Below are 16,000 nucleotides of genomic sequence, written 5' to 3'. Positions count from 1 at the left end.
GGCCACCATAAAGCCCTTCATAAAACATAAAGACTTCCACATAGCCCTCCAAATATTATAAGTGCCCCCACATAGCCCTCCCCATAGTCTTTTATATAGTATACTGCAGTTCCCATAGTCCTCCATCTAGTATGATGGGCCCCATAGTCCTTCATATAGTATACTGCTCCCCATAGTCCTACATTTAGTATACTGCATCCCCATAGTACTCCATAAACAAAAATGCACACCCCCTTAGTCCTCCATACAATATAACACACCTCCATAGTCCTCAATACAGTATAATGCACCCCAATAGTCTCCATAAAGTATAATGCACTCCCATAGTCCTCCATACAGTATAATGCACCCCCATAATCTTTCATACAGTATAACACACCCCATATAGTCCTCCATGCAATAGCCCTTCATATAGTATAATAGACCCTCTATAGCCCTCCGTAAACTGTAACAAATAAAAGTATATTTGGGTGAAGTGTCACTAGACGCGCTGCTGATAATTATATTCAATATTTTCCATAGAAACTTTATTTTAACAGGTTCACAAAGTCAACTCATTTCGAGGTCAATGCAGGACCTCTTCATCAGGACAAAAATCTGATGAAGAGGTCCTGCGTTGACTTCAAATGCGCTGACTTTGTAAACCTGTTGAAACAAAGTTTCTAAGGAAAATATTCATTGAATATAATTATCAGCAGCGCATCCAGTGACACTTCAAGTCCTTTGGACTCGTGTCCTGCAGCAGCTGATATATGCATTTGTTACATGTTTCTGGTGACCAGGTGAGCAGATCCATGTTGGTTTATGTGTTGTTTTAACATTTAAAACCCTATTGTGCACTCTTCCTTTTCCCAGTTTGCCTTACTACTATGGAAAAGTTTGGGCACCCCTGGTTAAAATTACTGTATTGTAAACAGTTAAGCAAGTTGAAGATGAAATTATCTCTAAAAGGCCTAAAGTTAAACATGACACATTTCCTTTGTATTTTAGACAAAAAAAATTATATATTTTCACCTTTTATGTTATAAAAATTGCAAAAAAGGAAAATGGGCTGATGCAAACGTTTGGGCACCCTTGGAGATTTGTGTGCTTAGATAACTTTGACCAAGGTATCAGACCTGTTAGGGTTATGGCTTCTTCACTATCATTGATAGGAAAAGTCAGGTGATGCACATTTCTTTATAAAACCCAGTCCACAATATGTCAGAAAAGTGGCAGCGCTCACCGTCCCTTTAAAAGCAATCCTATATTTTCCTTGAGACCTAATTTTTTTACTTTCACGAGGGTAACAGGAGAAAGTGGACCATACAATTTGTTGCGCAATTTCTCCTGAGCATGCCAATACCCCATATGTGGTGGAAATCTACTGTTTGGGAGCATGGCAGGGCTCGAGAGGGAAGGAGCACCGTTTCACTTTTTGAAAGTAAAATTTGCTGGCATAATTAGAGGACGCCATGTCATGTTTGGAGAGCCCCTGATGTGCCTAAACAGTGGAAACCCCCCACAAGTGACACCATTTTCGAAACTAGACGCCTTAGAGAACTTTTCTAGATGTTTATTGAGCACCTTGAACCCCCAGGTGCTTCACAGAAGTTTATAACGTAGAGCCATGAAAATTTAAAAAAAAAAAAAATCACATTTTTCCCAGATAAATCTTTTTTAGCTCCAAATTTTGCATTTTCATAAGGGTAACAGGAGAAATTGTTCCATACAATTTGTTGTGCAATTTCTCCTGAGTACGCAGATACCCCATATGTGGGGGAATACAACTGTTTGGGCGCCCCCTGAAGGGCTTGGAAGGGAAGGAGCACCATTTAACTTTTTGAATGTAAAATTAGATGGAATAATTAGCAGATGCCATGTCGCATTTGGAGAGCCCCTGATGTGCCTAAACAGTGGAAACCCCCCACAAGTGACACCATTTTGGAAACTAGAAGACCCCTTTGTGTACTTAGCTAGATGTGTATTGAACACCTTGAACTCCCAGGTGCTTCACAGAAGTTTATAACGTTAAGCCGTGAAAATAAAAAAAATCACATTTTTCTCTCAAAAATCTTTTTTCGCTCCAAATTTTGTATTTTGACAAAGGTAACATAAGAAAATAGATCCCAAAATATGTTTTGAAATTGTTCTTGAGTTCACCGATATTACATATGTGGTCGAAAACTACTTTTGAGGCACAATGCAAAGCTCAGAAGGGAAGTAGTGCCATATTACAGTGCAGATTTTGCTGTACTAGTTTGAGGGTGCCATGTCACACTGGCAGAGCTTCTGAGGTGCCAGAAAGCAGAACCCCCCATAAGTGACCCCATTATACAAACTAAACCTCTCAATGAATTCATTTAGAGGTGCAGTGATTATATTGACACCACAGGTGTGTCACAGAATTTTATATCATTGGGCAGTGAAGAAAAAATAATTTACATTTTTACCACCAAAATTGTGTGTTAACCCCAAATTTTACATGTTCATACTGGGAAATGGTAAAAATGGCACCAAAATTTGTCCCACAATTTCTGCTGAATGTAGGCTCAGGAGGGACGGAGCGCTATTTGCCTCCTGGAGAGCAGATTTTCATAGAATAGTTTGCGGACTCCATATACAGAGCCCCTAAGTGCTAGAAAAGCAGAATCCCCCCTCAAGTGACCCCATTTTGGAAATGATACCCCTTTGGGAATCTATCTACAGATGTAGTGACTATTTTGACTCCATGGGTGTTTTTCAGAAACATGCAGCAGTGAATTTTGCTGACTGAAAATTGCAAACTGCCGTTCTAGTGACCAGTCCGTGCTTCTGGAGACACGCACCCATAAATTAGGAGGGCTCACATCACTACAGAAATGCCAAACATGTGGGCGCTATATGTGGTTTAGGTACACTGGGGTTCAGAAGGGAGGGGGGCATTTGGATTTGAGAGCGCAGAATTTGCTGAATTTCTTTTGGAGGGTGAGGGCCATTTCGCTTTTCTAGAGCCTTTGTGCTACCAGTAACGTGGAAGCCCCCTATATTTTTGATAACAGATGACAGAACTGAGTGGGGACCTGCTTTTTTTTCTGATTGACTTGAAGGTTTTATTGGAAACATTTTACATAATGTTTAGGATCACATTTATCCAGCACGCTACGCTGATCACTTACTTTGTGGTTTCCATCTAAGTCTCTGAGTGATGTGATTCAGATGAAACCCCGAGGGATCCATTTACTATAATGAGGCAGCAGAGTAAAGGTACTGTCACACTTAGCGATGTACCAGCGATCCCGACCAGTGATATGACGCGGTCAGGATTGCTGGTACATCGCTAAGTGGTCGCTAGTGAGCTGCCACACAGGCAGATCTCACCAGCGACATCGCTGGGGACGGGGGTCGCTACTTACCTGTCACACTAGGCGATCCTGCATCCTCCCGCTCGGCTCCACGCTCGTCGCTCGTCTCTCCACAGGAAGTGCCGCAGGAAGCTGACGACGAGAAACAGTCCTGGACGTTCTCGCACGATCAGCGATAACCAGCGGTGGAGCGGTCGTATGTATCAGACACAGCGATGTCGCTAGCAATATCGCTATAACGTCACAAGTTATAGCGATATTGCTAGCGATATCACTTAGTGTGACAGTACCTTTACTCTGGACTCAGTCTGGCCTCTGTTCAGCATTGTCCTACTTTTCAGAAGTGCACAAGACTGCACTTTTATGCAATCCTAAAAAGATGGACACCGCAGGGTCACAGGTCCTATGACGTTCACAGTGCCTCCATCTGCATTATTATAGGGAATCTTCCGCTGGGGGTTCCATCTGAATCACGTATTTCAGAGATTTATGCGGAAACCTCGATGTAAGCTCTCAGCGTAGATAGCAGGATAAATGTGAGCCGAGCCTTACTGCGATCTTTGGGAGGCAGAATGAACCACTCAACAGCAGAATTGGTTTTATTTTTTACGCCCGTCCTCATGACGTACTATATGTTTTTACATCATCGGTCAGGAACTCCCATCCGTCAAATGTCATAAAGGTGTTAATGGAAAAATAAAAAAAACTTATGTGTCTCTGTCAAAATTCGAAAAAAGTATTGATTTAGTAAAATATATATATATATATATATATATATATATATATATATAAAAATTATATAAACTTGGTATAGCCATAGTCATACTGGTTTGGAGAATAAACTCACCAGGAAATTTTTACTGCATAGTGCAGGCAGTAAAAGCAACAAAAAAACAGTGGAATTGCTTCTTTTTTTCACCATTTCACCCCACTTTTTCAGCAAAAATTGTGTCATTCCAAACTACAAACCTTCATACCATTATTTTGAAAGGCCATATTTTTATATTGAACCCTGCACTGGTTTATGCCGTGTTTCAAATAAACCAGTAGAAGAAACGTTCCTGTGTCTACCTCTGTGAGCAGCAGAGTGAGTAGCATTACCACACACCCTACCTGTGCTGTCCATTCTGCATCTAAGGCTAGTTTCACACTAAGCTCCGCCCCGGCCGCGCCTCCTCCGGTCAGCTCCCGCTCCTTCTGCATGCGACCCGCGTACCCTATATTTAGCGTTGGGTGCGCTGGCCGTGCGCTGGTATGTTTTTGCCGGCGCATCTGCCCTTTTTGCGCTGCGCTGACGTGCGCCAAACGCACTGTTGCATTTTTGTGCGCTCGGCGCAGCATCAAAAGGGCGTATGCGCCAGCAAAAGCATACCAGCGCACGGCCAGCGTACCCAATGCTAAATATAGGGTACGCTGGTCGCATGCAGTGTCATGCGCCCGGAGGAGGCGCAGCCGGGGGCGGAGCTTAGCGGCGGCCCTGCGCTGCGCCTCCTAACGCTGGTGTGAAACTAGCCTAAGACTAACATCTTCCAAAATCCGAACCTCCCACTTTGACCTCCAAGACTTCTCTTGTGCTTCACCAGTTTTCTGGAATGCACTACCCCGGACGATCCGAATAATACCTAGCCCCAACAATTTTAAGTGTGCTCTAGAATCACATTTCTTTAAACTGGCCTATCACCCTCAATTCACTAATTGAACTTTTCCCCTGTTTCCCCCTTTTTAAATTTTCCTCAGATTCTGGTCCCTCCTATTCTTCACATCCTTCATGCACCCATTAGCACTTGGTAACTGTACGCTGGACCTGACATGACAAGTGCGTTCTACCTATTGTGTCCCTCCTATTTCCTTATAGACTGTAAGCTGCTAGCAAGACCCTCACTCCTCCTGTAACTGTTGAATTATATATTACTTTGTATTGTCTTTATTGTCTGTACATGTCACCGCTTAATTGTAAAATGCTGCTGTTGGAGCTGAAGAAATACAATTATTATTTGCAAAAGAGAAGACTGAGAGGAAACTTAATAGCTGTCTACAAATATCTCAAGGGCTGTCACATTGCAGAAGGATCAACTTTATTCTCTTTTGCACAAGGAAAGACTAGAAGCAATGGGATGAAACTGAATGGGAGGAGACACAGATTAGATATCAGAAAAAACTTTTTGACAGTTAGAGTGATCAATGAGTGGAACTGGCTGCCACGAGAAGTGGTGAGTTCTCCTTCAATGGATGTCTTCAAACAGAGGCTGGACAGACATCTGTCTGGGATGATTTAGCGAATCCTGCTTTGAGCAGGGGGTTGGACCAGATGACCCAGGAGGTCCCTTCCAACTCTATGATTCTATGATTCTAATTATTATAGCAAGTAAAGCCATATTTGAAAGCATTTCTATTGAAATATCCAGGTGTACTTTTTTCCACATGTAATGCTCCATACTACCATTAGATGGTAATATCATCAAGCTAAACACCCAAATCTTGGCACTAAAAGTACACAAATGTGAGACCCAAAATAATGTGGCAATACAATAATTGACACTAGTGGGAGTTCCTGGCATAGAGATAAGTATAAGTTAGCGCTGCCTATCGGTGGCTAGTAGTGATGAGCGAGTATACTCGTTGCTTGGGTTTTCCCGAACATGCTCGGGTGGTCTCCGAGTATTTTGGCGTGCTCGGAGATTTAGTTTTCGCCTCATCTGCATGATTTGCGGCTGCTAGACAGCCTGAATACATGTGTGGGATGGCTGTTTGTTAGGGAATTCCCACATGTATTCAGCCTGTCTGCAAGTCGCAAATCGCAGATTAGAAGACAAAAACTAGATCTCCGAGCACGCCAAAATACTCGGAGACCACCCGTGCATGTTCGGGAAAACCCGAGCAACGAGTATACTCGCTCATCACTAGTGGCTAGTGATCCCAAAATTGCAATATTTACTGCTAATAAAATGGTAAATAGGTTTGGTGACCCATACCACAGAATAGGAGCCCCATCCTTAAAAACATATATTATGAAATGAATCAGCAGTAGTGTTGAGCGATACCGTTCGATACCCAAAAATATTGTATCGGATGGTATCGCCCGATACGAAAAAAATATCGGGTATCGCCGATTCAGATACCGGAAGTCCCATTCAAGTCAATGGGACTTCCGGTATCGGAATTAAAAAAAGGCCTTTATTTCCTTGTTGGCTAATTCTACATAATTGAAAACAAATAAGAATCATGTAGAATGTATTGTGGGAGGTGGAGGAGACATTAAAGGCATAGTGGTTTATTCAAATCACATGACATAGCATTAATTCCAATTTTTTTTTTCAAGACGTTCGGAGTTAAAAATATATTGACTATGTTAACTTTTTTATATTTTGTCAGATATGTATGTTTCACAACTTCCATGCTCTTCACCTTCTTTTGTACTTCTCCCACACTTTCTCCTTCATGATCCGCAGCAGTAGCATTTTTTTTATCAACTTTTTCTTCACCTTATTCATCTTCTTCTTCTTCTTCACCTTCTTCCCATTATTTTTTTTTTCCATTCTTCATATTCTTCTTATTCAGCTATTATTAATTTTCATATGCTATTTCTTCATCTTCTTCCTATTCTTCTTTTTCTTCATTTTCTTATGGTGACAGGCATTCCTGTAGTACTTATCTATAAAAGTTATAAGATTACACCTTACGTTCTGCCTGTTACAATAGATTTACAACAGGATTTGTCCGCGTTCAGTTTGGCCTGCAGCAGCAGGCATTTTCCAGGGGCACCACGAGGAGGAACGGACTCACCCCCATTTACTGCTTAGTCTTCTTCTGCTTATAATTTTGATATCTTCTATGCTGATTTTTAGTCTTATGCTTAATGTTCTTCTGCTTTCTGTTCTTCTGCTTTTGCTTCTTCTGCTTCTTGTTCTTCTGTCTTTTGTTCTGTATCTTGGTGGTTGTCTTCATGTTCTTTGTCCTCTTGGTCATATTATTTAGGGTCATATTTCTGGTCTTCTTTTGTGTGGTCTTCAGGGTCGTCGTCATCAGGGTCGTCGTCATGGAGATCAATAAGGATTACCAAAGACAATTTCAAAAAGCTTGATCTTGGAAATGTAGCAGAAGGTACAAGAAGGCTGAGAAACTGGCGAGAACCAGCTGACAGTACTGGAACCCGTAGTGGCAGCAGAAGGAACAAGAGCCAATGGCACTACCGAGGACCAACTGACGGTGCTGGACCACGGTTACTAAGCAGAAGGTACCTGTGCTAAAAAGCACTACCAAGGACCAGCTGACGGTGCTGGACCTCGGATACCGAGATGGAGGCACCTAGGCCAAAGGCTGTGGCGAGAACCAGCAGACAGTGCTGGCACCCGGATGGGTAGCAGAAGGAACAAGAGCCAGTGGCACTACCGAGGACCAACTGACGGTGCAGGACCACGGTTACTAAGCAGAAGGTACCTGTGCTAAAAAGCACTACCAAGGACCAGCTGACGGTGCTGGACCTCGGATACCGAGAAGGAGGCACCTAGGCCAAAGGCTGTGGCGAGAACCAGCAGACAGTGCTGGCACCCGGATGGGTAGCAGAAGGAACAAGAGCCAATGGCACTACTGAGGACCAACTGACGGTGCTGGACCACGGTTACTAAGCAGAAGGTACCTGTGCTAAAAAGCACTACCAAGGACCAGCAGACGGTGCTGGACCTTGGATACCGAGATGGAGGCACCTAGGCCAAAGGCTCTGGCGAGAACCAGCAGACAATGCTGGAACCCGGGTGGGTAGCAGAAGGTACCCATTCAAAGCAAAGTAGCCAGGCCACAAGCCGGCCGCAGTTACCGAAACCCACAGTCCTACAGGGGGTCCATGTCCCATTGGCACTACGGATCCAGCCTTCAGTGACAGTTCCCGCAGCCCACATAGGAGTCACCTAAACTGCAGGCACCGCAGAGTCGGCTAACCCGGCCGCAAGACGACAGGACAACGGATTGGTGGCATAGTGACCTTGACACTATCCGGAAACAGCAGGCGTGCTGAAAACAGGCTGGGCAACAGGGAGTACCCGTGCCAAAGACACTGCCGAGAACCAGATGACGGTGCTGGAACCCAGATGGGTAGCAAAAGCTACAAGAGCTAATGGCACTACCGAGGAACAGCTGACGGTGCTGGACCACGGTTACTAGGCAGGAGGTACCTGTGCTAGAAAGCACTACCAAGGACCAGCTGACGGTGCTGGACTTCGGATACCGAGATGGAGGCACCTAGGCCAAAGGCTCTGGCGAGAACCAGCAGACAGTGCTGGAAACCGGGTGGGTAGCAGAAGGTACCCATTCAAAGCAAAGTAGCCAGGCCGCAAGCCGGCCGCAGTTACCGAAACCCACAGTCCTACAGGGGGTCCATGTCCCATTGGCACTACGGATCCAGCCTTCAGTGCCAGTTCCCGCAGCCCACATAGGAGTCACCTAAACTGCAGGCACCGTAGAGTCGGCTAACCCGGCCGCAAGACGACAGGACAACGGATTGGTGGCATAGTGACCCTGACACTACCTGGAAACAGAAGGCGTGCTGAAAACAGGCTGGGCAACAGGGAGTACCCGTGCCAAAGACACTGCGGAGAACCAGCTGACGGTGCTGGAACCCAGATGGGTAGCAAAAGCTACAAGAGCCAATGGCACTACCGAGGAACAGCTGACGGTGCTGGACCACGGTTACTCGGCAGGAGGTACCTGTGCTAGAAAGCACTACCAAGGACCAGCTGACGGTGCTGGACTTCGGATACCGAGATGGAGGCACCTAGGCCAAAGGCTCTGGCGAGAACCAGCAGACAGTGCTGGAACCCGGGTGGGTAGCAGAAGGTACCCATTCAAAGCAAAGTAGCCAGGCCGCAAGCCGGCCGCAGTTACCGAAACCCACAGTCCTACAGGGGGTCCATGTCCCATTGGCACTACAGATCCAGCCTTCAGTGCCAGTTCCCGCAGCCCACATAGGAGTCACCTAAACTGCAGGCACCGTAGAGTGGGCTAACCCGGCCGCAAGACGACAGGACAACGGATTGGTGGCATAGTGACCTTGACACTACCCGAAACAGCAGGCGTGCTGAAAACAGGCTGGGCAACAGGGAGTACCCGTGCCAAAGACACTGCCGAGAACCAGCTGACGGTGCTGGAACCCAGATGGGTAGCAAAAGCTACAAGAGCCAATGGCACTACCGAGGAACAGCTGACGGTGCTAGACCACGGTTACTAGGCAGGAGGTACCTGTGCTAGAAAGCACTACCAAGGACCAGCTGACGGTGCTGGACTTCGGATACCGAGATGGAGGCACCTAGGCCAAAGGCTCTGGCGAGAACCAGCAGACAGTGCTGGAACCCGGGTGGGTAGCAGAAGGTACCCATTCAAAGCAAAGTAGCCAGGCCGCAAGCCGGCCGCAGTTACCGAAACCCACAGTCCTACAGTGGGTCCATGTCCCATTGGCACTACGGATCCAGCCTTCAGTGCCAGTTCCCGCAGCCCACATAGGAGTCACCTAAACTGCAGGCACCGTAGAGTCGGCTAACCCGGCCGCAAGACGACAGGACAACGGATTGGTGGCATAGTGACCTTGACACTACCCGGAAACAGCAGGCGTGCTGGAACCAGGCTGGGCAACAGGGAGTACCCGTGCCAAAGACACTGCCGAGCACCAACTGGCGTTGTTGGAGCCCAGGGACAATCATGGTGTAGGCCGAGGCCTACTTGGTGGTAGTTTTAGATTGTTTGTAGGCTACAACAGACTGTCAACGTGCTCCAATTAGGCATCTGTCTCCACTCTGTTTCCAGGATTTCACGTGACCACCAACACCGCCAGTTTATGCGTACAGTAGCCGTCTGCCCAATCCACACGTGTTCCTGTGTTACTGGGGTTCTGTAATGTCAGCAGATCCCCTGATGTGTGTCTGCCACTGTCTCCTGCTCTGTCCACATTCCCACCACTTGTAGTGTAAAGGTAGACAGCGCAGGAGACAGTGCCGGACACACATTGGGGGATCTGCTCACGTAACAGAACACCAGGAACACAGGAACAAGTGTGGAATGCGTGGACGGCAACTGTGAGCAGGAACTGGCGGTGTTGGAGGTCAGGGGAAATACTAGAGACAGAGTGGAGACAGAGGCCAAATCAGAGAATGTTTAAATCTGAAGTAGTTACAATTTGGAGGCAGCAGCAGTTTGCCCTCCACACAGCAGGGGATCAGCTGACGTTACCGAACCCCACTTTCACATGAACGAGTGTTTTTTTCTGTGTGGACAGCACTTCCGAGCACCAACTGGTGTTGTTGGAGCCCAGGGACAATCATGGTGCAGGCCGAGGCCTACTAGGAGTCAGGTGTAAATCGGAGGTATTTTGACTTTGGAGGGAGCAGGACACTTTGCCCTCCACACAGCAGGGGATCAGCTGACGTTACCGAACCCCACTTTCACATGAACAAGTGTTTTTTTCTGTGCGGACAGCACTTCCGAGCACCAACTAGCGTTGTTGGAGCCCAGGGACAATCATGGTGTAGGCCGAGGCCTACTTGGTGGCAGTTTTAGCTTGTTTGTAGGCTACAACAGACTGTCAATGTGCTCCAATTAGGCATCTGTCTCCACTCTGTTTCCAGGATTTCACGTGACCACCAACACCGCCAGTTTATGCGTACAGTAGCCGTCTGCCCAATCCACACGTGTTCCTGTGTTACTGGGGTTCTGTAATGTCAGCAGATCCCCTGATGTGTGTCTGCCACTGTCTCCTGCTCTGTCCACATTCCCACCACTTGTAGTGTAAAGGTGGACAGCGCAGGAGACAGTGCCGGACACACATTGGGGGATCTGCTCACGTAACAGAACACCAGGAACACAGGAACAAGTGTGGAATGCGTGGACGGCAACTGTGAGCAGGAACTGGTGGTGTTGGAGGTCAGGGGAAATACTAGAGACAGAGTGGAGACAGAGGCCAAATCAGAGAATGTTTAAATCTGAAGTAGTTACAATTTGGAGGCAGCAGCAGTTTGCCCTCCGCACAGCAGGGGATCAGCTGACGTTACCGAACCCCACTTTCACATGAACAAGTGTGTTTTTCTGTGTGGACAGCACTTCCGAGCACCAACTAGCATTGTTGGAAGCCAGGGACAATCAGGGTGCAGGCCGAGGCCTACTAGGAGCCAGGTGTAAATCTGAGGTTGTTTGACTGTGGAGGGAGCAGGACACTTTGCCATACACACAGCAGGGGATCAGCTGACGTTACTGACCCCCACTTTCACATGAACAAGTGTGTTTTTCTGTGTGGACAGCACTTCCGAGCACCAACTAGCGTTGTTGGAAGCCAGGGACAATCAGGGTGCAGGCCGAGGCCTACTAGGAGCCAGGTGTAAATCTGAGGTTGTTTGACTGTGGAGGGAGCAGGACACTTTGCCATACACACAGCAGGGGATCAGCTGACGTTACCGAACCCCACTTACACATGAGCGAGTGTTTTGTCTGTGCGGACAGCACTTCTGAGCACCAACTGGCGGTGTCGGAGCCCAGGGAAAATCAGGTAGTAGGCCGGGGCCTACTTGGTGGCAGTTTGCGATTGTTTCTAGACTACTACTAACTGTCAACGTACTCCAATTAGGCCTCTGTTTTCACTCTGTTTCGAGTATTTCCTCTGGCTTCCAACCACGCCAGTTGCTGCTCTGAAATGCCGTCTGCACAACCCACACTTGTTCCTGTGTTACTGGGGTTCTGTAACAGCAGCTTCTCCCTAGAGGTGAGTCAGGCAATGTCTCCTGCTCTGTCCACATTTCCACTACAAGTAGTGGGAATGTAGACAAAGCAGGAGACGTTGCCGTGCTCACCTCTGGAGATGAGCAGATGTTACAGGACCCAGGTAACACAGGAACAAGTGTGGATTGTGCAGACGGCACTTAAGAGCAGAAACAGGCGGTGTTGTAGGCCGGAGGAAATACTCAAAACAGAGTGGAGACAGAGGGCAAATCAGAGAACATATTAAATCAGAGGTAGTCAGAAGTTGTAGGCAGCAGGAGAGTTTGCCGTACACACAGCAGGGGATCAGCTGACGTTACCGAACCCCACTTACACATGAGCGAGTGTTTTGTCTGTGCGGACAGCACTTCTGAGCACCAACTGGCGGTGTCGGAGCCCAGGGATAATCAGGTAGCAGGCCGAGGCCTACTTGGAGCCAGGTGTAAATCTGAGGTTGTTTGACTGTGGAGGGAGCAGGACACTTTGCCCTCCACACAGCAGGGGATCAGCTGACGTTACCGAACCCCACTTACACATGAGCGAGTGTTTTGTCTGTGTGGACAGCACTTCTGAGCAACAACGGGCGTTGCTGTAGCCCAGGAAATAAAGTTCAGGTCATAGAAACATGAACACAACAGGAGACCTGGATCCTGTTGCCAGCCAATTATTTATTCTGGAAGAGGACTGGCAAATTCAGGTGAGATCCAGGCCTTGTTCATTTTCAGAAAAGTAAGCCGGTCAACATTATCGGCGGATAGTCGCGTGCGACGGTCTGTTACCACACCACCTGCAGCATTAAAGACACATTCCGATAATACACTGGCAGCAGGGCAAGCCAGCACCTCCAATGCATACTGGCTAAGCTCTGGCCATGTATCCAGCTTAGAGACCCAATACTTGAACGGGGAAGAGCCGTCTGGGAGAACACTAACAGGGCAAGACAAGTAGTCTGTCACCATCTGACGGAAACGTTGCCTCCTGCTGACTGGAGCCGTCTGTGATGGTGTAGCCGTTTGTGGCGGTCCCACAAAACTTTTCCACATTTGGGCCATACTGGCCTTGCCTTGTTCTGCGGCACTGCCTCTGCTACCTCTTTGTGCAGAGCTTCCTCCACTGCCTCTACCCACATGGCTGCTTTGAAAAGCACTACCAGCAACACTTGCAGGGGGAATGGAGAACATGATGGCCTGCACAAGTGTTTCTTGGTACTCCCGCATTTTTCGCTCCCGGTTCAACTGTGGTATGAGGCTTTGCAAGTTGTCCCGGTAGCGAGGAACAAGGAGGGTGTACACCCAATAATCAGCCGTGTGGAGAATGTTGGCGATGCGGCGGTCATTTAACAAGCACTGCAGCATGAAATCAACCATGTGCTGCAGACTGCCAACTGGACCGGAAACGCTGTCCCCAGCTTGAGGCAGCATCTCTGCCTGCTCAGCATCACCTCACCCTCGCTGTACACACTGACTACTAGAGCCTTGTGTACCTCCCTCCTCTGGAGAGATGTGTTCCTTCTCCTCCATTGACTCCTCGTCATCCTCCTCACTAAGTGTCCCCTGCCTGGGCCTTTGTGTGGAAGCACGTTGCGCAGACTTGCCAGAAGCAGATGGCATTTCTGACTGCTCATCCTCGACCTCTTCAAAAACCTCCTCACTTAGTGCTTGTAAGGTTTTTTGAAGCAGACAGATGAGGGGGACAGTCATGCTGATTAGTGCATCATCTGCACTGGCCATCCGCGTGGAGTCATCGAAGGCACGCAAAACTTGGCAGATGTCCCTCATAGTGGCCCACTCAGTGGTGTAGTGAAGTGTGTCCGGCGTACAGTGCGACTTGTTTGCGCCTGATGCAGCTGGTACTCCATTACTGCTGCCTGCTGCTCACACAACCGCTCCAACATATGTAACGTTGAATTCCACCTGGTGGGGAGGTCACATATGATGCGATGTTCTGGCAGGCGGAATCGGCGTTGCAGAGATGCAATGCGCGATCTTGCCATGCTGGAACGCCGCAAGTGAGCACACTCTAGGCGAACCTTGTGCAGCAGTGCATCAAGATCCGGATAGTCCCTCAGAAAGCTCTGCACGACCAAATTGAGCATGTGTGCCAGACATGGTATGTGAGTGAGGTTGCCTAGGCTCAGAGCTGCCACTAGATTTCGGCCATTGTCACTCACTACCAAACCTGGCTGGAGATTCGCTGGCACAAACCACACATCGCTCTCCTGCTTGATGGCATTCCAGAGCTCCTGTGCTGTGTGGCTCCGATTCCCCAAAGAAATTAATTTAAGGATGGCCTGTTGACGTTTGGCCACACCTGTGCTCATATCTGGCCTAACAGGCTCACGCAGTGCTGATTCCGAGGAACTAGAGTAGGAGGAGGACTCAATATGTACAGACTGCATTCCTGCAATCCTTGGAGTTGGCAGAATACGTACAGAGCCACTCTCCAGATCTGTACCCGGCTCCACAACATTGACCCAATGGGCAGTGAGGGAAAGGTATCGTCCCTGTCCATGGCTACTGGTCCACGCATCGGTGGTCAAGTGGACCTTGCTACTGACGGCATTTAGTAGCACATTTTTAATTTTTCCCTCCACATGCTTTTGCAGGGCAGGGACGGCTTGCCTGCTGAAATAAAAGCGGCTGGGCACATTGTATTGTGGAACTGCCAATGACATAAAGTTCCGGAAGGTGTCAGTCTCCACCAGCCTGAATGACAGCATCTCAAGGGCCAGTAGTTTGGCAATGCCGGCATTCAGAGCCAGTGCTCGGGGATGGTTTGCCGGGTATGGCCGCTTTTTCTCCCATGCCTGTGCTACCGATTGCTGGTGAGTGGCCTGGGAGTGTGATGATGACTGCGAACGTGGTTCAGTGGGTGGAATTTCACTGGGTCTCTGGACAACAGTGGCAGTGGTTCTTCCATGGCGTTCCAGTGAGGAAGCCGAACCAGCTGTGTGTGAGCTGGAGGAAGAGGCCCCAACACGAGCTGAAGAGGTGGTAGGTGCTGCTGAAGGTTGGCCTACATCTTCAGTGTGTCTGTGTAACTTCACCTCGTGCTTGGTACGCACATGTTTCCACATATTTGTGGTATTGAGGTTGCTCACATTTTTCCCTCGTTTCACTTTCTGATGACACAGCTTGCATTTGACAAAGCAAATGTCATCTGCAACTGTGTCAAAAAAAGACCACGCACTGCAAGTCCTGGGAGCGCCCGTTTTGTGTTTTGGAAGAGGATTGCTCCTCACGGGTGCCAAAGTGGAGGCTACAGGCAACCAAGTCTGCCCCCGCCCTCTCCCTCCTCTTTTGGCCGTTTGGGGAATCTCTTCCTCAGAGCTGCTCCCACCACCTTCCTGTGGCTGACGCCATGATGGGTCAAGGACCTCATCATCTCCACTCCCCTCTTCAAGCACCGGCTGGTCCTGGGTTGTCTCGCCAGCACCGTACGCACCAGAAATTGGCAACTGAGTCTCATCATCATCAGATGAGCACTGAGGTGTGCTGACAATAGGCACTGGCCCACCCGCCTCTTCAGATTCAGAGGGACAAAGCAGTTGCGCATCACTGCATACTCCCTCTTCTTCACGCTCTAGAATGCTGCTTGGCTGGCCACCTCTTTCCAAGCCAACAGATTTTGAGAACAGAAGTAAAGATTGAGATGGCTCCTGTCCAGGGCTCTCAGACTGCCTGGGCAATTTGGCAGGTGGTGAAGAGACAGATGGTTGCTCTTCAGTGCTCTGGCCTTGGGAGGATGCGGAAGTCATTGAAGTGGATGCGTTAGCTGCCATCCATCCAACAACGGCTTCAATTTGTTCGTCACGCAGCAGTGGGGTACGGCGAGGTCCTACAAAGCTGCGCATGAAGGACTGTTGCCTGGTAAAAGTGGGGGATGCCGGGTCACTGGTGGCCGCAGCAGACACCGAATCCCCACGTCCTCTCCCTGCTGAATCC

This window comes from Dendrobates tinctorius, unplaced genomic scaffold, assembly GCF_039654945.1.
Source record: "Dendrobates tinctorius isolate UK_male_01 unplaced genomic scaffold, ASM3965494v1 ptg000201l, whole genome shotgun sequence".
Taxonomy (NCBI): domain Eukaryota; kingdom Metazoa; phylum Chordata; class Amphibia; order Anura; family Dendrobatidae; genus Dendrobates; species Dendrobates tinctorius.
The sequence above is the reverse complement of the archived record's forward strand: the minus strand, read 5'-3'. Positions refer to the sequence as shown.